The 22,090-nt window shown below is 44.5% G+C and overlaps 7 non-coding genes and 1 pseudogene across 7 annotated transcripts; all 8 read right to left on the bottom strand.

Annotated features, from left to right (window-relative positions):
• Positions 1-416: 416 nt before the first annotated feature.
• Positions 417-607, bottom strand: LOC130332323 (U2 spliceosomal RNA). The gene has a single exon (XR_008875031.1). It is a non-coding gene; the product is annotated as a U2 spliceosomal RNA (small nuclear RNA).
• A 2,094-nt stretch (positions 608-2,701) lies between these two features.
• Positions 2,702-2,892, bottom strand: LOC130332418 (U2 spliceosomal RNA). The gene has a single exon (XR_008875112.1). It is a non-coding gene; the product is annotated as a U2 spliceosomal RNA (small nuclear RNA).
• A 2,089-nt stretch (positions 2,893-4,981) lies between these two features.
• Positions 4,982-5,172, bottom strand: LOC130332417 (U2 spliceosomal RNA). Its single transcript, XR_008875111.1, has one exon. It is a non-coding gene; the product is annotated as a U2 spliceosomal RNA (small nuclear RNA).
• A 2,092-nt stretch (positions 5,173-7,264) lies between these two features.
• Positions 7,265-7,455, bottom strand: LOC130332416 (U2 spliceosomal RNA). The gene has a single exon (XR_008875110.1). It is a non-coding gene; the product is annotated as a U2 spliceosomal RNA (small nuclear RNA).
• Positions 7,456-9,547: 2,092 nt separating this feature from the next.
• On the bottom strand, positions 9,548-9,738 carry LOC130332415 (U2 spliceosomal RNA). The gene has a single exon (XR_008875109.1). It is a non-coding gene; the product is annotated as a U2 spliceosomal RNA (small nuclear RNA).
• A 2,076-nt stretch (positions 9,739-11,814) lies between these two features.
• On the bottom strand, positions 11,815-11,990 carry LOC130332397 (U2 spliceosomal RNA; annotated as a pseudogene).
• A 6,797-nt stretch (positions 11,991-18,787) lies between these two features.
• Positions 18,788-18,978, bottom strand: LOC130332413 (U2 spliceosomal RNA). The gene has a single exon (XR_008875108.1). It is a non-coding gene; the product is annotated as a U2 spliceosomal RNA (small nuclear RNA).
• A 2,097-nt stretch (positions 18,979-21,075) lies between these two features.
• LOC130332412 (U2 spliceosomal RNA) lies at positions 21,076-21,266 on the bottom strand. The gene has a single exon (XR_008875107.1). It is a non-coding gene; the product is annotated as a U2 spliceosomal RNA (small nuclear RNA).
• Positions 21,267-22,090: the final 824 nt, after the last annotated feature.

Here is a 22,090-nt window from a genome sequence, read left to right as displayed (position 1 = left end):
TCCATCAAGTTCAACCAGGGAATTAAGGGGTAGGGGTGTGGCGCGATATTGGGGAAGGGATGAGATTTTATATTTCTTCATAAGCATTAATCTTATTTTGTCAATTAGGAACATTCAGCACCCACCCGCTATCAAGGCAGCTGCCTATCATGTCATGCCCTACCTGCACAGGTGTGCTGGCTACTCAAATGATCCAATTAAGGAGGCCATTTAGTCAGCAGCAGCAGAAGTCCTGTGCCTGGACGCTCCAACAGCGGCCAGACACAAGCAGAAGCAGCAGAAGCAGCAGCAGCACCACCTTTTGTTTTTTGGCTGCAGCAGCAGCAGCAGCAGCAAGGCCCACAGGGCTGGCTAGCTGGCTAGCCAGCAAGCAGGTAGCAATGAAAGTAGGAATCTTTCTTTTTAACCCTGTAAGGGGGTGGTGCACTGTACCCGAAGATACTGCCATATCGGGTCAATGCATAGGGCGACGGAAGCAAGCTTCGAAATTGGCCCCCGTTCTCAAAAATCCATTTAATATATGGTCCCCAGATAGGGGACGTATCAGATATTAAACTGATAAGAACAGATACTACACTTGATCTTAGCCAAAAGGCCGAGAAGCGATAACCGTGAAAGGGGCGGGCCCAACAAGGTCCCCTTCATGGGCACTATCACTGCTTGCTGTCAGGGAGGCTGCCAGACAATTTTCCATGCACACTCTGGGCTGGGGGGCAGTCAACCACCAGTACACACAGCAGAACCTAAACCCATACCATTATTGCTAAGCAGCAAGACAGGGGCCCATTGCACTCCCACGGGGCCTTTTTAAATGCAATCCATAACCCGGATTTGCCAGGAACCCTTCTTACTCCTCCTACTTGCATGTGACACTGGGCTTAGGATCTGCATAGGAAACACACACACAAGCACACACCTACCTTTGTTGCCTGCAGATGCCTCCTTGGCTGTCCCCAAACGGTATCAAACCAACACCCACGGGAAGCTGTAAGCATAGAGGACATGCCTGCACCCCATTGGACTTACCTGTGTGGGTTAAATCCGGGTTATTTGACAACCTATGGCGGTGATGGTTCTGCTCAGGCAGAGCAGTGCTGATGCTCCTCATAAAGCTGTCGCTGCTGTGAAGGTTCTAGGTGACATCACAATCCCTATGGTTACATACACAACAAAGCTGGGTTGTTGTTGTTTACACTCTGCAAGGCCTGTGGAAGTGAGTGACATCATAGCACTGTAGTTCTGAGGGTTCTAGATGGATGCAACAATCTCCTGTTGCTTCTATGAAGGCCATAATAGACGACATCACCAAACAGCTCCATAGTCACATACACAGCAAAGGAGAGATGTTGTTTACACCTAGTGATGTCAGTGGTATTGAGTGACATCACAGCACAGTGCTAAGGCTCCTGGGCCTGGACACAGCAGCGGCTGCAATATCTCAACGGAGAATACGTTTATATATATGTGTGTGTGTGCGCGTATATATATATATATATATATATATATATATATATATATATATATATATATATATATATTTCTCCGCCGAAATCACTTTTAAACCCATTTCCACCTTTTTTTCCCTTCTCTTCCTCTTACTTTTTTTTCACGTTTTTTTACGTTTTTCTCCTTTTCGCCTCTTTTCTGGGCGTATTATTCTTCTTTTTCTTCTTTTTTTTCGTCTAATGCATACCCCATCAGTGCAGCAATGCTTATTCAATACCGCCAGCAGATGGAGACACTGGGGGATAATTTTCTAAGGATTTATACTGATTTTTCCTGTCTGAATTTGTCGCACAGAAAGTTGCAGGCCAAATATGTGTGACATTTCTGCGACTTTAGCTTCTAGAGCATTTTTACAACATTATACATAGGTGCTGAATACATAAAAAGCGACTGTTCAGCGACAGACAAGTCGCATCGGCTGAAAGTAGGCCAGAATGTCAGTCCATGTTGGAGCAGGTTTAGATACAGTCTAAAGCATAGATCTCAAAGTCTGTGCACAGAATTTAGCAAGGGCCTCGCACCTTCTGATGCATCAGGTAGGTGCACTATAGCATAGCCTAACCCTCTGTACTTTGGTCTATATTGATGCGGGACATAGACAGCCAGCTGATGACCAATCCATTAGTGCAATGGATGGCTGGAAGCATTTGTCTTTGCCTTTGCAATACCACAGAAGCAATGCATGGTCAATGTACAGCAATGACACACCTGTGTGAACAGCCAGGAGACCCCCCCATGTTATGTTACATAGTTACATAGTTAGTACGGTCGAAAAAAGACATATGTCCATCAAGTTCAACCAGGGAATTAAGGGGTAGGGGTGTGGCGCGATATTGGGGAAGGGATGAGATTTTATATTTCTTCATAAGCATTAATCTTATTTTGTCAATTAGGAACATTCAGCACCCACCCGCTATCAAGGCAGCTGCCTATCATGTCATGCCCTACCTGCACAGGTGTGCTGGCTACTCAAATGATCCAATTAAGGAGGCCATTTAGTCAGCAGCAGCAGAAGTCCTGTGCCTGGACGCTCCAACAGCGGCCAGACACAAGCAGAAGCAGCAGAAGCAGCAGCAGCACCACCTTTTGTTTTTTGGCTGCAGCAGCAGCAGCAAGGCCCACAGGGCTGGCTAGCTGGCTAGCCAGCAAGCAGGTAGCAATGAAAGTAGGAATCTTTCTTTTTAACCCTGTAAGGGGGTGGTGCACTGTACCCGAAGATACTGCCATATCGGGTCAATGCATAGGGCGACGGAAGCAAGCTTCGAAATCGGCCCCCGTTCTCAAAAATCCATTTAATATATGGTCCCCAGATAGGGGACGTATCAGATATTAAACTGATAAGAACAGATACTACACTTGATCTTAGCCAAAAGGCCGAGAAGCGATAACCGTGAAAGGGGCGGGCCCAACAAGGTCCCCTTCATGGGCACTATCACTGCTTGCTGTCAGGGAGGCTGCCAGACAATTTTCCATGCACACTCTGGGCTGGGGGGCAGTCAACCACCAGTACACACAGCAGAACCTAAACCCATACCATTATTGCTAAGCAGCAAGACAGGGGCCCATTGCACTCCCACGGGGCCTTTTTAAATGCAATCCATAACCCGGATTTGCCAGGAACCCTTCTTACTCCTCCTACTTGCATGTGACACTGGGCTTAGGATCTGCATAGGAAACACACACACAAGCACACACCTACCTTTGTTGCCTGCAGATGCCTCCTTGGCTGTCCCCAAACGGTATCAAACCAACACCCACGGGAAGCTGTAAGCATAGAGGACATGCCTGCACCCCATTGGACTTACCTGTGTGGGTTAAATCCGGGTTATTTGACAACCTATGGCGGTGATGGTTCTGCTCAGGCAGAGCAGTGCTGATGCTCCTCATAAAGCTGTCGCTGCTGTGAAGGTTCTAGGTGACATCACAATCCCTATGGTTACATACACAACAAAGCTGGGTTGTTGTTGTTTACACTCTGCAAGGCCTGTGGAAGTGAGTGACATCATAGCACTGTAGTTCTGAGGGTTCTAGATGGATGCAACAATCTCCTGTTGCTTCTATGAAGGCCATAATAGACGACATCACCAAACAGCTCCATAGTCACATACACAGCAAAGGAGAGATGTTGTTTACACCTAGTGATGTCAGTGGTATTGAGTGACATCACAGCACAGTGCTAAGGCTCCTGGGCCTGGACACAGCAGCGGCTGCAATATCTCAACGGAGAATACGTTTATATATATGTGTGTGTGTGCGCGTATATATATATATATATATATATATATATATATATATATATATATTTCTCCGCCGAAATCACTTTTAAACCCATTTCCACCTTTTTTTCCCTTCTCTTCCTCTTACTTTTTTTTCACGTTTTTTTACGTTTTTCTCCTTTTCGCCTCTTTTCTGGGCGTATTATTCTTCTTTTTCTTCTTTTTTTTCGTCTAATGCATACCCCATCAGTGCAGCAATGCTTATTCAATACCGCCAGCAGATGGAGACACTGGGGGATAATTTTCTAAGGATTTATACTGATTTTTCCTGTCTGAATTTGTCGCACAGAAAGTTGCAGGCCAAATATGTGTGACATTTCTGCGACTTTAGCTTCTAGAGCATTTTTACAACATTATACATAGGTGCTGAATACATAAAAAGCGACTGTTCAGCGACAGACAAGTCGCATCGGCTGAAAGTAGGCCAGAATGTCAGTCCATGTTGGAGCAGGTTTAGATACAGTCTAAAGCATAGATCTCAAAGTCTGTGCACAGAATTTAGCAAGGGCCTCGCACCTTCTGATGCATCAGGTAGGTGCACTATAGCATAGCCTAACCCTCTGTACTTTGGTCTATATTGATGCGGGACATAGACAGCCAGCTGATGACCAATCCATTAGTGCAATGGATGGCTGGAAGCATTTGTCTTTGCCTTTGCAATACCACAGAAGCAATGCATGGTCAATGTACAGCAATGACACACCTGTGTGAACAGCCAGGAGACCCCCCCATGTTATGTTACATAGTTACATAGTTAGTACGGTCGAAAAAAGACATATGTCCATCAAGTTCAACCAGGGAATTAAGGGGTAGGGGTGTGGCGCGATATTGGGGAAGGGATGAGATTTTATATTTCTTCATAAGCATTAATCTTATTTTGTCAATTAGGAACATTCAGCACCCACCCGCTATCAAGGCAGCTGCCTATCATGTCATGCCCTACCTGCACAGGTGTGCTGGCTACTCAAATGATCCAATTAAGGAGGCCATTTAGTCAGCAGCAGCAGAAGTCCTGTGCCTGGACGCTCCAACAGCGGCCAGACACAAGCAGAAGCAGCAGAAGCAGCAGCAGCACCACCTTTTGTTTTTTGGCTGCAGCAGCAGCAGCAGCAGCAGCAAGGCCCACAGGGCTGGCTAGCTGGCTAGCCAGCAAGCAGGTAGCAATGAAAGTAGGAATCTTTCTTTTTAACCCTGTAAGGGGGTGGTGCACTGTACCCGAAGATACTGCCATATCGGGTCAATGCATAGGGCGACGGAAGCAAGCTTCGAAATCGGCCCCCGTTCTCAAAAATCCATTTAATATATGGTCCCCAGATAGGGGACGTATCAGATATTAAACTGATAAGAACAGATACTACACTTGATCTTAGCCAAAAGGCCGAGAAGCGATAACCGTGAAAGGGGCGGGCCCAACAAGGTCCCCTTCATGGGCACTATCACTGCTTGCTGTCAGGGAGGCTGCCAGACAATTTTCCATGCACACTCTGGGCTGGGGGGCAGTCAACCACCAGTACACACAGCAGAACCTAAACCCATACCATTATTGCTAAGCAGCAAGACAGGGGCCCATTGCACTCCCACGGGGCCTTTTTAAATGCAATCCATAACCCGGATTTGCCAGGAACCCTTCTTACTCCTCCTACTTGCATGTGACACTGGGCTTAGGATCTGCATAGGAAACACACACACAAGCACACACCTACCTTTGTTGCCTGCAGATGCCTCCTTGGCTGTCCCCAAACGGTATCAAACCAACACCCACGGGAAGCTGTAAGCATAGAGGACATGCCTGCACCCCATTGGACTTACCTGTGTGGGTTAAATCCGGGTTATTTGACAACCTATGGCGGTGATGGTTCTGCTCAGGCAGAGCAGTGCTGATGCTCCTCATAAAGCTGTCGCTGCTGTGAAGGTTCTAGGTGACATCACAATCCCTATGGTTACATACACAACAAAGCTGGGTTGTTGTTGTTTACACTCTGCAAGGCCTGTGGAAGTGAGTGACATCATAGCACTGTAGTTCTGAGGGTTCTAGATGGATGCAACAATCTCCTGTTGCTTCTATGAAGGCCATAATAGACGACATCACCAAACAGCTCCATAGTCACATACACAGCAAAGGAGAGATGTTGTTTACACCTAGTGATGTCAGTGGTATTGAGTGACATCACAGCACAGTGCTAAGGCTCCTGGGCCTGGACACAGCAGCGGCTGCAATATCTCAACGGAGAATACGTTTATATATATGTGTGTGTGTGCGCGTATATATATATATATATATATATATATATATATATATATATATATATTTCTCCGCCGAAATCACTTTTAAACCCATTTCCACCTTTTTTTCCCTTCTCTTCCTCTTACTTTTTTTTCACGTTTTTTTTACGTTTTTCTCCTTTTCGCCTCTTTTCTGGGCGTATTATTCTTCTTTTTCTTCTTTTTTTTCGTCTAATGCATACCCCATCAGTGCAGCAATGCTTATTCAATACCGCCAGCAGATGGAGACACTGGGGGATAATTTTCTAAGGATTTATACTGATTTTTCCTGTCTGAATTTGTCGCACAGAAAGTTGCAGGCCAAATATGTGTGACATTTCTGCGACTTTAGCTTCTAGAGCATTTTTACAACATTATACATAGGTGCTGAATACATAAAAAGCGACTGTTCAGCGACAGACAAGTCGCATCGGCTGAAAGTAGGCCAGAATGTCAGTCCATGTTGGAGCAGGTTTAGATACAGTCTAAAGCATAGATCTCAAAGTCTGTGCACAGAATTTAGCAAGGGCCTCGCACCTTCTGATGCATCAGGTAGGTGCACTATAGCATAGCCTAACCCTCTGTACTTTGGTCTATATTGATGCGGGACATAGACAGCCAGCTGATGACCAATCCATTAGTGCAATGGATGGCTGGAAGCATTTGTCTTTGCCTTTGCAATACCACAGAAGCAATGCATGGTCAATGTACAGCAATGACACACCTGTGTGAACAGCCAGGAGACCCCCCCATGTTATGTTACATAGTTACATAGTTAGTACGGTCGAAAAAAGACATATGTCCATCAAGTTCAACCAGGGAATTAAGGGGTAGGGGTGTGGCGCGATATTGGGGAAGGGATGAGATTTTATATTTCTTCATAAGCATTAATCTTATTTTGTCAATTAGGAACATTCAGCACCCACCCGCTATCAAGGCAGCTGCCTATCATGTCATGCCCTACCTGCACAGGTGTGCTGGCTACTCAAATGATCCAATTAAGGAGGCCATTTAGTCAGCAGCAGCAGAAGTCCTGTGCCTGGACGCTCCAACAGCGGCCAGACACAAGCAGAAGCAGCAGAAGCAGCAGCAGCACCACCTTTTGTTTTTTGGCTGCAGCAGCAGCAGCAGCAGCAGCAAGGCCCACAGGGCTGGCTAGCTGGCTAGCCAGCAAGCAGGTAGCAATGAAAGTAGGAATCTTTCTTTTTAACCCTGTAAGGGGGTGGTGCACTGTACCCGAAGATACTGCCATATCGGGTCAATGCATAGGGCGACGGAAGCAAGCTTCGAAATCGGCCCCCGTTCTCAAAAATCCATTTAATATATGGTCCCCAGATAGGGGACGTATCAGATATTAAACTGATAAGAACAGATACTACACTTGATCTTAGCCAAAAGGCCGAGAAGCGATAACCGTGAAAGGGGCGGGCCCAACAAGGTCCCCTTCATGGGCACTATCACTGCTTGCTGTCAGGGAGGCTGCCAGACAATTTTCCATGCACACTCTGGGCTGGGGGGCAGTCAACCACCAGTACACACAGCAGAACCTAAACCCATACCATTATTGCTAAGCAGCAAGACAGGGGCCCATTGCACTCCCACGGGGCCTTTTTAAATGCAATCCATAACCCGGATTTGCCAGGAACCCTTCTTACTCCTCCTACTTGCATGTGACACTGGGCTTAGGATCTGCATAGGAAACACACACACAAGCACACACCTACCTTTGTTGCCTGCAGATGCCTCCTTGGCTGTCCCCAAACGGTATCAAACCAACACCCACGGGAAGCTGTAAGCATAGAGGACATGCCTGCACCCCATTGGACTTACCTGTGTGGGTTAAATCCGGGTTATTTGACAACCTATGGCGGTGATGGTTCTGCTCAGGCAGAGCAGTGCTGATGCTCCTCATAAAGCTGTCGCTGCTGTGAAGGTTCTAGGTGACATCACAATCCCTATGGTTACATACACAACAAAGCTGGGTTGTTGTTGTTTACACTCTGCAAGGCCTGTGGAAGTGAGTGACATCATAGCACTGTAGTTCTGAGGGTTCTAGATGGATGCAACAATCTCCTGTTGCTTCTATGAAGGCCATAATAGACGACATCACCAAACAGCTCCATAGTCACATACACAGCAAAGGAGAGATGTTGTTTACACCTAGTGATGTCAGTGGTATTGAGTGACATCACAGCACAGTGCTAAGGCTCCTGGGCCTGGACACAGCAGCGGCTGCAATATCTCAACGGAGAATACGTTTATATATATGTGTGTGTGTGCGCGTATATATATATATATATATATATATATATATATATATATATATATATATATTTCTCCGCCGAAATCACTTTTAAACCCATTTCCACCTTTTTTTCCCTTCTCTTCCTCTTACTTTTTTTTCACGTTTTTTTACGTTTTTCTCCTTTTCGCCTCTTTTCTGGGCGTATTATTCTTCTTTTTCTTCTTTTTTTTCGTCTAATGCATACCCCATCAGTGCAGCAATGCTTATTCAATACCGCCAGCAGATGGAGACACTGGGGGATAATTTTCTAAGGATTTATACTGATTTTTCCTGTCTGAATTTGTCGCACAGAAAGTTGCAGGCCAAATATGTGTGACATTTCTGCGACTTTAGCTTCTAGAGCATTTTTACAACATTATACATAGGTGCTGAATACATAAAAAGCGACTGTTCAGCGACAGACAAGTCGCATCGGCTGAAAGTAGGCCAGAATGTCAGTCCATGTTGGAGCAGGTTTAGATACAGTCTAAAGCATAGATCTCAAAGTCTGTGCACAGAATTTAGCAAGGGCCTCGCACCTTCTGATGCATCAGGTAGGTGCACTATAGCATAGCCTAACCCTCTGTACTTTGGTCTATATTGATGCGGGACATAGACAGCCAGCTGATGACCAATCCATTAGTGCAATGGATGGCTGGAAGCATTTGTCTTTGCCTTTGCAATACCACAGAAGCAATGCATGGTCAGTGTACAGCAATGACACACCTGTGTGAACAGCCAGGAGACCCCCCCATGTTATGTTACATAGTTACATAGTTAGTACGGTCGAAAAAAGACATATGTCCATCAAGTTCAACCAGGGAATTAAGGGGTAGGGGTGTGGCGCGATATTGGGGAAGGGATGAGATTTTATATTTCTTCATAAGCATTAATCTTATTTTGTCAATTAGGAACATTCAGCACCCACCCGCTATCAAGGCAGCTGCCTATCATGTCATGCCCTACCTGCACAGGTGTGCTGGCTACTCAAATGATCCAATTAAGGAGGCCATTTAGTCAGCAGCAGCAGAAGTCCTGTGCCTGGACGCTCCAACAGCGGCCAGACACAAGCAGAAGCAGCAGAAGCAGCAGCAGCACCACCTTTTGTTTTTTGGCTGCAGCAGCAGCAGCAGCAGCAAGGCCCACAGGGCTGGCTAGCTGGCTAGCCAGCAAGCAGGTAGCAATGAAAGTAGGAATCTTTCTTTTTAACCCTGTAAGGGGGTGGTGCACTGTACCCGAAGATACTGCCATATCGGGTCAATGCATAGGGCGACGGAAGCAAGCTTCGAAATCGGCCCCCGTTCTCAAAAATCCATTTAATATATGGTCCCCAGATAGGGGACGTATCAGATATTAAACTGATAAGAACAGATACTACACTTGATCTTAGCCAAAAGGCCGAGAAGCGATAACCGTGAAAGGGGCGGGCCCAACAAGGTCCCCTTCATGGGCACTATCACTGCTTGCTGTCAGGGAGGCTGCCAGACAATTTTCCATGCACACTCTGGGCTGGGGGGCAGTCAACCACCAGTACACACAGCAGAACCTAAACCCATACCATTATTGCTAAGCAGCAAGACAGGGGCCCATTGCACTCCCACGGGGCCTTTTTAAATGCAATCCATAACCCGGATTTGCCAGGAACCCTTCTTACTCCTCCTACTTGCATGTGACACTGGGCTTAGGATCTGCATAGGAAACACACACACAAGCACACACCTACCTTTGTTGCCTGCAGATGCCTCCTTGGCTGTCCCCAAACGGTATCAAACCAACACCCACGGGAAGCTGTAAGCATAGAGGACATGCCTGCACCCCATTGGACTTACCTGTGTGGGTTAAATCCGGGTTATTTGACAACCTATGGCGGTGATGGTTCTGCTCAGGCAGAGCAGTGCTGATGCTCCTCATAAAGCTGTCGCTGCTGTGAAGGTTCTAGGTGACATCACAATCCCTATGGTTACATACACAACAAAGCTGGGTTGTTGTTGTTTACACTCTGCAAGGCCTGTGGAAGTGAGTGACATCATAGCACTGTAGTTCTGAGGGTTCTAGATGGATGCAACAATCTCCTGTTGCTTCTATGAAGGCCATAATAGACGACATCACCAAACAGCTCCATAGTCACATACACAGCAAAGGAGAGATGTTGTTTACACCTAGTGATGTCAGTGGTATTGAGTGACATCACAGCACAGTGCTAAGGCTCCTGGGCCTGGACACAGCAGCGGCTGCAATATCTCAACGGAGAATACGTTTATATATATGTGTGTGTGTGCGCGTATATATATATATATATATATATATATATATATATTTCTCCGCCGAAATCACTTTTAAACCCATTTCCACCTTTTTTTCCCTTCTCTTCCTCTTACTTTTTTTTCACGTTTTTTTACGTTTTTCTCCTTTTCGCCTCTTTTCTGGGCGTATTATTCTTCTTTTTCTTCTTTTTTTTCGTCTAATGCATACCCCATCAGTGCAGCAATGCTTATTCAATACCGCCAGCAGATGGAGACACTGGGGGATAATTTTCTAAGGATTTATACTGATTTTTCCTGTCTGAATTTGTCGCACAGAAAGTTGCAGGCCAAATATGTGTGACATTTCTGCGACTTTAGCTTCTAGAGCATTTTTACAACATTATACATAGGTGCTGAATACATAAAAAGCGACTGTTCAGCGACAGACAAGTCGCATCGGCTGAAAGTAGGCCAGAATGTCAGTCCATGTTGGAGCAGGTTTAGATACAGTCTAAAGCATAGATCTCAAAGTCTGTGCACAGAATTTAGCAAGGGCCTCGCACCTTCTGATGCATCAGGTAGGTGCACTATAGCATAGCCTAACCCTCTGTACTTTGGTCTATATTGATGCGGGACATAGACAGCCAGCTGATGACCAATCCATTAGTGCAATGGATGGCTGGAAGCATTTGTCTTTGCCTTTGCAATACCACAGAAGCAATGCATGGTCAATGTACAGCAATGACACACCTGTGTGAACAGCCAGGAGACCCCCCCATGTTATGTTACATAGTTACATAGTTAGTACGGTCGAAAAAAGACATATGTCCATCAAGTTCAACCAGGGAATTAAGGGGTAGGGGTGTGGCGCGATATTGGGGAAGGGATGAGATTTTATATTTCTTCATAAGCATTAATCTTATTTTGTCAATTAGGAACATTCAGCACCCACCCGCTATCAAGGCAGCTGCCTATCATGTCATGCCCTACCTGCACAGGTGTGCTGGCTACTCAAATGATCCAATTAAGGAGGCCATTTAGTCAGCACAAGCAGAAGTCCTGTGCCTGGACGCTCCAACAGCGGCCAGACACAAGCAGAAGCAGCAGAAGCAGCAGCAGCACCACCTTTTGTTTTTTGGCTGCAGCAGCAGCAGCAGCAGCAAGGCCCACAGGGCTGGCTAGCTGGCTAGCCAGCAAGCAGGTAGCAATGAAAGTAGGAATCTTTCTTTTTAACCCTGTAAGGGGGTGGTGCACTGTACCCGAAGATACTGCCATATCGGGTCAATGCATAGGGCGACGGAAGCAAGCTTCGAAATCGGCCCCCGTTCTCAAAAATCCATTTAATATATGGTCCCCAGATAGGGGACGTATCAGATATTAAACTGATAAGAACAGATTTTTTACTTTTAGATATAATATTCTTAGACTAAAAGACCTTACGCAGTCCAGATTATACTTAGTCTGCTAAAAGCATATTCCACAGATGTAGATTCCAAAGACTTTTAGCCACTTTGTGACCTAATCTTTTTTTATCCAATAAATAGAAAACATACATCTCACTAAGAGCTAGGCGAACACAATCTTTAGAGGTAATAGTGTCTCTTTTAAAAAGAAGAATATTCCTCGTCTTCCATAGTGCAATTTTAATACAATTTATACTAATCCACAAAACCCGAGACTTTTCCACAGATAAAACATTATAAAATCCATATAAAATAACTTCATGATTTAAAAAATTAAGATCAGAAATGAATTTTAGTAAGGGTCCTATCAAATGCCATATCTCTTGGGCGTAAAAACAGTTCCAAAAAAGGTGTAAAACTGTTTCCTCACTAGGACACCCCATTCTCGGGCACTTTGCACTACGACACAATCCTCTTCTGTGTTGGAATTCTCTGGTAGGCAAACATTGATGTGCTATCTGCCAGGCCAGATCTTTTAAGTCATTAGATAAGAATCCCATATTCACCATCCTCCAAACTCTTAGAGATTTCTCAGTGGAATAATTAGATATTAAGCAAATCTGTTCTATCTTCCTGATTTCAGGAACTAATTTTCGTGCATTACTACAAATTTCTTGACTAAAATTAGCAATGCCATAAATACGAATAATCTTTTCTAAAACCACATAGTGCGCTGGGGGAATAAATAAGATTGGGGACGTTAAAGGTAAGGTTATCCACTTTCTTTTTCTAAAAATGTGACCTGCAGCATATTTTAAAAAATAAGACCAATAACAGTTTCTTTGCAAGCCATTAAAACACATAGAAAAAAAGTGAATATATAAAAACCTTTTTAAATCAGGCACATCCTTACCCCCCAATTTCTTTGTCTTCATCATTACATCTCTCCTGAGTTTATCCATTTTAGACCCCCATAAAAAATGAAAGCAAATCTTGTTTAAAAACTTTAAGGTGCGTTCACTCGGTGGGAAAACCAAGCTTAAATATAGCATGATAGGTAGCAACAAAGCTTTCATTATCAGTACTTTTCCTTCTATTGTTAATTTCCTCATTTTCCAAAAACTTATTTTCTTTTGCACTTTCTCTTTGACGATGGACCAGCTTTCCTCTCCATTATTTTCATTGTCAAAGATGACACCCAAGATTTTGATTTTATCATATTGCACATTCACCTCCGTATTGCCCCAATTCCCTATTGCAAAGCAATCACATTTATTTTTATTTAATTTGAAGCCAGAGCCCTCACAAAAAAATTCTGTCTGTCTGATAGCACGTTTCAGGGATGGTTCATCTGGACATAGAATATTAACATCATCCATGTATGCTATCGTCTTTACGCTCTGTCCTCCACTTCCAGGGATTGGCACTCCTCTAATGAGCTTATCTTTTCTCAAAACATTCAACAGAGGTTCTATTGCACATATGAAAAGAATGGGTGATAGGGGGCACCCCTGTTTCACCCCAGACTGTAAACATACCTCTTGGGATAAAAAACCGTTAATTAAAATACGACTAAAACAGTTTTTATATAAAAGTGCAATTTTTCCAACAATAAAATCAGGAAAATTCATTTTCTTTAAAACCAACCATAAAAAATCATGAGAAACACGGTCATAAGCCTTTTGAAAATCCAAGGATAAAATTGCCAATTTCTGATCACATTGTTTCTGATACCATAAAACATCTTTTACAAGGTTTAGATGATCACTTATTTTCCTTCCAGGTACTCCGCATACTTGGTCACTGTGTATAACCTTAGAAATTACCTGCTTGAGCCTATTTGCTAAAATTTTTGCTAAAACCTTATAGTCTGTATTTAGCAGGGTAATAGGCCTCCAATTTTCTAATTTAGAGATGTCTCCTTTTTTAAAAATCAGAGTAACAACACCATCTCTCCAGGACGCAGGTAAAATCTCAGATTTAAAAGCACAGTTAAAAATACCTAAAAGATCATCTTTTAAAATGGACCAAAAACACAGATAAAATTCAACTGGCAACCCATCCGAACCAGGTGTTTTACCATTTAAAAAACTCTTAAAAGTGCTTAAAAGTTCAGGTAAAAAGATTTCATCACAAAGGCTCTCTTGGTCAGTTTTGTCAAGTTTTGAATCCAAGGTATCTAAAACATCATTAGTAAAGGAAATATCAATATCTTTTTTATTAAAAAGCTCCTGATAAAATACTTGTGCTTCTCGCAACATCTCTTCATTAGTTATCTTCCCTTCTATTACAGATATCATTTCTTTCTTTCCCACCACCTTCTTAAAAAAGAATCTCGAACACTTTTCATCATTCTCCAGACATTGCACCTTGCTGTTAAAAATCATTTCTTTTCCTTTTTGACTAATGGCATTTTTTATTTCATTCTTTGTCTGAGCAATAACATCATCCATCTCAAGCCCGGCTTGCTTTAGTTTATAATATGTTTGGATTTTAGTGTTTAACATTTTAAACCATAACTTTTTCTCCTTAGCCTTTTGGATGCCCACACGGATAAAAAACAGTTTAGTCCACTTTTTAACATCCTCCCACCAATCCAAAATATTTTTATATTGGGATTGACGCAATCTCCATTTGTTATAAGCAGCAATAAAATCATTTTTTGTTTTCATGTCCTCTAATAAAGTAGTGTTGAGCTTCCAAACGCCTCTGCCTTTCTCTAGGCCAGGTAAAGTGACATGTGCATGTAATAACTTATGATCAGAGAAAATATTCGATAAAAGAGAAACCTCAACTAGATTAAAACTTTCCGATAAAAAAATAAAATCAATCCTGGATTTGCAGACATTATTTTCCCATGTGTAACCAGGGTCGTCTGGGTATTTTCTCCTCCAGACATCGGTAAAGTTAAAATCCTCAGTCATACTCTTAATCTGTTTCTCTGTTTTATCCACTCTGACATGCACACTTCCACTCTCACGATGATCACCACTCATACAACAATTAAAATCTCCAGCCATTAAAATAGGTGTTGAACCTGGGATAAAAGCCTGAATATCATTAATCAAGTCGGCTCTCTCATTTTTTTCAGGAGAAGCATAGATGTTAAAAAGCTTAATCTCTGAGCCATTGTACTTAATATTAACTAATAGCGCTCTACCAGGTATAATTTCTAAGAAGGACAAAACTTGTACATCTGAACCTCTAAACAAGATCCCAACACCTGAAGATCTGTTCAGATTGTCACCCGACCAGACCGATGGTCCCAAAGTCCAGCTACGACAAAGGTCCTCATAATTTGGACTATGTTCAATTCCACATTCTTGTAAAAAGAACAGAGAACAGTCCAAGGTCTCTAAAAAACTAAACAAAGCAGCCCTTCTCGTAGGGCTCTTTAGACCTCTCACATTAAGAGAGGAGCACTTTAAGGAAGCTATTCGCTACTGGAGTTTGAGTCCGATATGAAACCCACAGGTGACTCCGGGCTTTCGAACTCTTTGATATTTTTTGGATCGGACGCTGATCTTATAGAAGGCCTCCATGCATGTTGACTGTCCTCACATTCGTCTGAGCTTTTTTTGACAGGCCGTTTAATGCCAAGTTGTGGCTCATCTCCAAGTTCCTTCTTCCGCTTGATCTCCTTCACGCCAACCTCCATGGCTTCACTGCTCACTAGTGACCCTCCACCACCAGAACCCTCCACAGAAGGTCTCCCCTCTGTCTCAGGCACAGCAGAAAGGTCCATAAGCTCCGCCACGACATGAGAAGTTACAGCCGGCTTTTCTGAAGGCGCCTCAGACCGCTGGGGTGCTTTCGCAGGTGGTACTTCAGCTTGCACTACACCCACTCTCCCCGCTACACGGTCAGCCCACGATCTAGCTACACTGGAACGGAGACTGCAATCTTTAAAGGCATGGCCTTCTTCACCACAAATGTTGCAGACGATTTTAGCACAGTCCTTAGAAACATGGCCTTCTTGATTGCACCGACCACAGCGAACTGTAGTGTCCGTGCAAACTTCCATAGTATGTCCGAATTTCTTACATTTCCTACAAAAAGTAGGCATCTCGGGATAAAACAAATAGCCCTTATCCCGACCGATAGAAAAGTTGGAGGGTGGATGACACAACCCTCCAATGCCAGTAGCATCCTCCTTCATTTTCACAAAAAACTTATGTTTCCCCGTCCATAGGTCTTCTGAATTCATCACCTTATGGGAATACTTAACAGAACTGCAGTATTTCCCCAAAAAGAGCTCAATATGGGACACAGTCACAAAGGGATTGTGCATACACACAACTAGAGGAATATCGCCTCCAGTATACAACACTGTGACCGTGATCCCATCAAGCTCAGCAAGGTCTTGATTGCTTTTCAGCTTCTCAAAAAGATTCTGGCATGCATAAGCAGAGTCCAGAGTTAGGATGAAGCTGCCCTTCCGAGGATCTCTGAGACAGACGATGTTCTCTTTCTTCACCCCAAGAAGCTTGTAGAGAGTTTCTTTCACAAAATAAGAAAGTTGGACGAGTTCTTGCTTGTCTTCATCAACATCAAAGCGAAAGGAAAAACGAATCCGCGTTTCACCGGATGTAAGGTAACGGATGCGAACACCCATCTTGTCGATCGCCTTTTCGGTTCCTCGTAGCAGCCCCCCTTGGAAAAGGTAGGACAAACTCCCAGGATCCTCCTGACCAGACACTTGATCTAGCCAAAAGGCCGAGAAGCGATAACCGTGAAAGGGGCGGGCCCAACAAGGTCCCCTTCATGGGCACTATCACTGCTTGCTGTCAGGGAGGCTGCCAGACAATTTTCCATGCACACTCTGGGCTGGGGGGCAGTCAACCACCAGTACACACAGCAGAACCTAAACCCATACCATTATTGCTAAGCAGCAAGACAGGGGCCCATTGCACTCCCACGGGGCCTTTTTAAATGCAATCCATAACCCGGATTTGCCAGGAACCCTTCTTACTCCTCCTACTTGCATGTGACACTGGGCTTAGGATCTGCATAGGAAACACACACACAAGCACACACCTACCTTTGTTGCCTGCAGATGCCTCCTTGGCTGTCCCCAAACGGTATCAAACCAACACCCACGGGAAGCTGTAAGCATAGAGGACATGCCTGCACCCCATTGGACTTACCTGTGTGGGTTAAATCCGGGTTATTTGACAACCTATGGCGGTGATGGTTCTGCTCAGGCAGAGCAGTGCTGATGCTCCTCATAAAGCTGTCGCTGCTGTGAAGGTTCTAGGTGACATCACAATCCCTATGGTTACATACACAACAAAGCTGGGTTGTTGTTGTTTACACTCTGCAAGGCCTGTGGAAGTGAGTGACATCATAGCACTGTAGTTCTGAGGGTTCTAGATGGATGCAACAATCTCCTGTTGCTTCTATGAAGGCCATAATAGACGACATCACCAAACAGCTCCATAGTCACATACACAGCAAAGGAGAGATGTTGTTTACACCTAGTGATGTCAGTGGTATTGAGTGACATCACAGCACAGTGCTAAGGCTCCTGGGCCTGGACACAGCAGCGGCTGCAATATCTCAACGGAGAATACGTTTATATATATGTGTGTGTGTGCGCGTATATATATATATATATATATATATATATATATATATATATATTTCTCCGCCGAAATCACTTTTAAACCCATTTCCACCTTTTTTTCCCTTCTCTTCCTCTTACTTTTTTTTCACGTTTTTTTTACGTTTTTCTCCTTTTCGCCTCTTTTCTGGGCGTATTATTCTTCTTTTTCTTCTTTTTTTTCGTCTAATGCATACCCCATCAGTGCAGCAATGCTTATTCAATACCGCCAGCAGATGGAGACACTGGGGGATAATTTTCTAAGGATTTATACTGATTTTTCCTGTCTGAATTTGTCGCACAGAAAGTTGCAGGCCAAATATGTGTGACATTTCTGCGACTTTAGCTTCTAGAGCATTTTTACAACATTATACATAGGTGCTGAATACATAAAAAGCGACTGTTCAGCGACAGACAAGTCGCATCGGCTGAAAGTAGGCCAGAATGTCAGTCCATGTTGGAGCAGGTTTAGATACAGTCTAAAGCATAGATCTCAAAGTCTGTGCACAGAATTTAGCAAGGGCCTCGCACCTTCTGATGCATCAGGTAGGTGCACTATAGCATAGCCTAACCCTCTGTACTTTGGTCTATATTGATGCGGGACATAGACAGCCAGCTGATGACCAATCCATTAGTGCAATGGATGGCTGGAAGCATTTGTCTTTGCCTTTGCAATACCACAGAAGCAATGCATGGTCAATGTACAGCAATGACACACCTGTGTGAACAGCCAGGAGACCCCCCCATGTTATGTTACATAGTTACATAGTTAGTACGGTCGAAAAAAGACATATGTCCATCAAGTTCAACCAGGGAATTAAGGGGTAGGGGTGTGGCGCGATATTGGGGAAGGGATGAGATTTTATATTTCTTCATAAGCATTAATCTTATTTTGTCAATTAGGAACATTCAGCACCCACCCGCTATCAAGGCAGCTGCCTATCATGTCATGCCCTACCTGCACAGGTGTGCTGGCTACTCAAATGATCCAATTAAGGAGGCCATTTAGTCAGCAGCAGCAGAAGTCCTGTGCCTGGACGCTCCAACAGCGGCCAGACACAAGCAGAAGCAGCAGAAGCAGCAGCAGCACCACCTTTTGTTTTTTGGCTGCAGCAGCAGCAGCAGCAGCAAGGCCCACAGGGCTGGCTAGCTGGCTAGCCAGCAAGCAGGTAGCAATGAAAGTAGGAATCTTTCTTTTTAACCCTGTAAGGGGGTGGTGCACTGTACCCGAAGATACTGCCATATCGGGTCAATGCATAGGGCGACGGAAGCAAGCTTCGAAATCGGCCCCCGTTCTCAAAAATCCATTTAATATATGGTCCCCAGATAGGGGACGTATCAGATATTAAACTGATAAGAACAGATACTACACTTGATCTTAGCCAAAAGGCCGAGAAGCGATAACCGTGAAAGGGGCGGGCCCAACAAGGTCCCCTTCATGGGCACTATCACTGCTTGCTGTCAGGGAGGCTGCCAGACAATTTTCCATGCACACTCTGGGCTGGGGGGCAGTCAACCACCAGTACACACAGCAGAACCTAAACCCATACCATTATTGCTAAGCAGCAAGACAGGGGCCCATTGCACTCCCACGGGGCCTTTTTAAATGCAATCCATAACCCGGATTTGCCAGGAACCCTTCTTACTCCTCCTACTTGCATGTGACACTGGGCTTAGGATCTGCATAGGAAACACACACACAAGCACACACCTACCTTTGTTGCCTGCAGATGCCTCCTTGGCTGTCCCCAAACGGTATCAAACCAACACCCACGGGAAGCTGTAAGCATAGAGGACATGCCTGCACCCCATTGGACTTACCTGTGTGGGTTAAATCCGGGTTATTTGACAACCTATGGCGGTGATGGTTCTGCTCAGGCAGAGCAGTGCTGATGCTCCTCATAAAGCTGTCGCTGCTGTGAAGGTTCTAGGTGACATCACAATCCCTATGGTTACATACACAACAAAGCTGGGTTGTTGTTGTTTACACTCTGCAAGGCCTGTGGAAGTGAGTGACATCATAGCACTGTAGTTCTGAGGGTTCTAGATGGATGCAACAATCTCCTGTTGCTTCTATGAAGGCCATAATAGACGACATCACCAAACAGCTCCATAGTCACATACACAGCAAAGGAGAGATGTTGTTTACACCTAGTGATGTCAGTGGTATTGAGTGACATCACAGCACAGTGCTAAGGCTCCTGGGCCTGGACACAGCAGCGGCTGCAATATCTCAACGGAGAATACGTTTATATATATGTGTGTGTGTGCGCGTATATATATACATATATATATATATATATATATATATATATATATATATATATTTCTCCGCCGAAATCACTTTTAAACCCATTTCCACCTTTTTTTCCCTTCTCTTCCTCTTACTTTTTTTTCACGTTTTTTTACGTTTTTCTCCTTTTCGCCTCTTTTCTGGGCGTATTATTCTTCTTTTTCTTCTTTTTTTTCGTCTAATGCATACCCCATCAGTGCAGCAATGCTTATTCAATACCGCCAGCAGATGGAGACACTGGGGGATAATTTTCTAAGGATTTATACTGATTTTTCCTGTCTGAATTTGTCGCACAGAAAGTTGCAGGCCAAATATGTGTGACATTTCTGCGACTTTAGCTTCTAGAGCATTTTTACAACATTATACATAGGTGCTGAATACATAAAAAGCGACTGTTCAGCGACAGACAAGTCGCATCGGCTGAAAGTAGGCCAGAATGTCAGTCCATGTTGGAGCAGGTTTAGATACAGTCTAAAGCATAGATCTCAAAGTCTGTGCACAGAATTTAGCAAGGGCCTCGCACCTTCTGATGCATCAGGTAGGTGCACTATAGCATAGCCTAACCCTCTGTACTTTGGTCTATATTGATGCGGGACATAGACAGCCAGCTGATGACCAATCCATTAGTGCAATGGATGGCTGGAAGCATTTGTCTTTGCCTTTGCAATACCACAGAAGCAATGCATGGTCAATGTACAGCAATGACACACCTGTGTGAACAGCCAGGAGACCCCCCCATGTTATGTTACATAGTTACATAGTTAGTACGGTCGAAAAAAGACATATGTCCATCAAGTTCAACCAGGGAATTAAGGGGTAGGGGTGTGGCGCGATATTGGGGAAGGGATGAGATTTTATATTTCTTCATAAGCATTAATCTTATTTTGTCAATTAGGAACATTCAGCACCCACCCGCTATCAAGGCAGCTGCCTATCATGTCATGCCCTACCTGCACAGGTGTGCTGGCTACTCAAATGATCCAATTAAGGAGGCCATTTAGTCAGCAGCAGCAGAAGTCCTGTGCCTGGACGCTCCAACAGCGGCCAGACACAAGCAGAAGCAGCAGAAGCAGCAGCAGCACCACCTTTTGTTTTTTGGCTGCAGCAGCAGCAGCAGCAGCAGCAAGGCCCACAGGGCTGGCTAGCTGGCTAGCCAGCAAGCAGGTAGCAATGAAAGTAGGAATCTTTCTTTTTAACCCTGTAAGGGGGTGGTGCACTGTACCCGAAGATACTGCCATATCGGGTCAATGCATAGGGCGACGGAAGCAAGCTTCGAAATCGGCCCCCGTTCTCAAAAATCCATTTAATATATGGTCCCCAGATAGGGGACGTATCAGATATTAAACTGATAAGAACAGATACTACACTTGATCTTAGCCAAAAGGCCGAGAAGCGATAACCGTGAAAGGGGCGGGCCCAACAAGGTCCCCTTCATGGGCACTATCACTGCTTGCTGTCAGGGAGGCTGCCAGACAATTTTCCATGCACACTCTGGGCTGGGGGGCAGTCAACCACCAGTACACACAGCAGAACCTAAACCCATACCATTATTGCTAAGCAGCAAGACAGGGGCCCATTGCACTCCCACGGGGCCTTTTTAAATGCAATCCATAACCCGGATTTGCCAGGAACCCTTCTTACTCCTCCTACTTGCATGTGACACTGGGCTTAGGATCTGCATAGGAAACACACACACAAGCACACACCTACCTTTGTTGCCTGCAGATGCCTCCTTGGCTGTCCCCAAACGGTATCAAACCAACACCCACGGGAAGCTGTAAGCATAGAGGACATGCCTGCACCCCATTGGACTTACCTGTGTGGGTTAAATCCGGGTTATTTGACAACCTATGGCGGTGATGGTTCTGCTCAGGCAGAGCAGTGCTGATGCTCCTCATAAAGCTGTCGCTGCTGTGAAGGTTCTAGGTGACATCACAATCCCTATGGTTACATACACAACAAAGCTGGGTTGTTGTTGTTTACACTCTGCAAGGCCTGTGGAAGTGAGTGACATCATAGCACTGTAGTTCTGAGGGTTCTAGATGGATGCAACAATCTCCTGTTGCTTCTATGAAGGCCATAATAGACGACATCACCAAACAGCTCCATAGTCACATACACAGCAAAGGAGAGATGTTGTTTACACCTAGTGATGTCAGTGGTATTGAGTGACATCACAGCACAGTGCTAAGGCTCCTGGGCCTGGACACAGCAGCGGCTG

This window comes from Hyla sarda, unplaced genomic scaffold (assembly GCF_029499605.1).
Source record: "Hyla sarda isolate aHylSar1 unplaced genomic scaffold, aHylSar1.hap1 scaffold_376, whole genome shotgun sequence".
In the NCBI taxonomy this organism is placed as follows: domain Eukaryota; kingdom Metazoa; phylum Chordata; class Amphibia; order Anura; family Hylidae; genus Hyla; species Hyla sarda.
The sequence above is the reverse complement of the archived record's forward strand: the minus strand, read 5'-3'. Positions and strand labels throughout refer to the sequence as shown.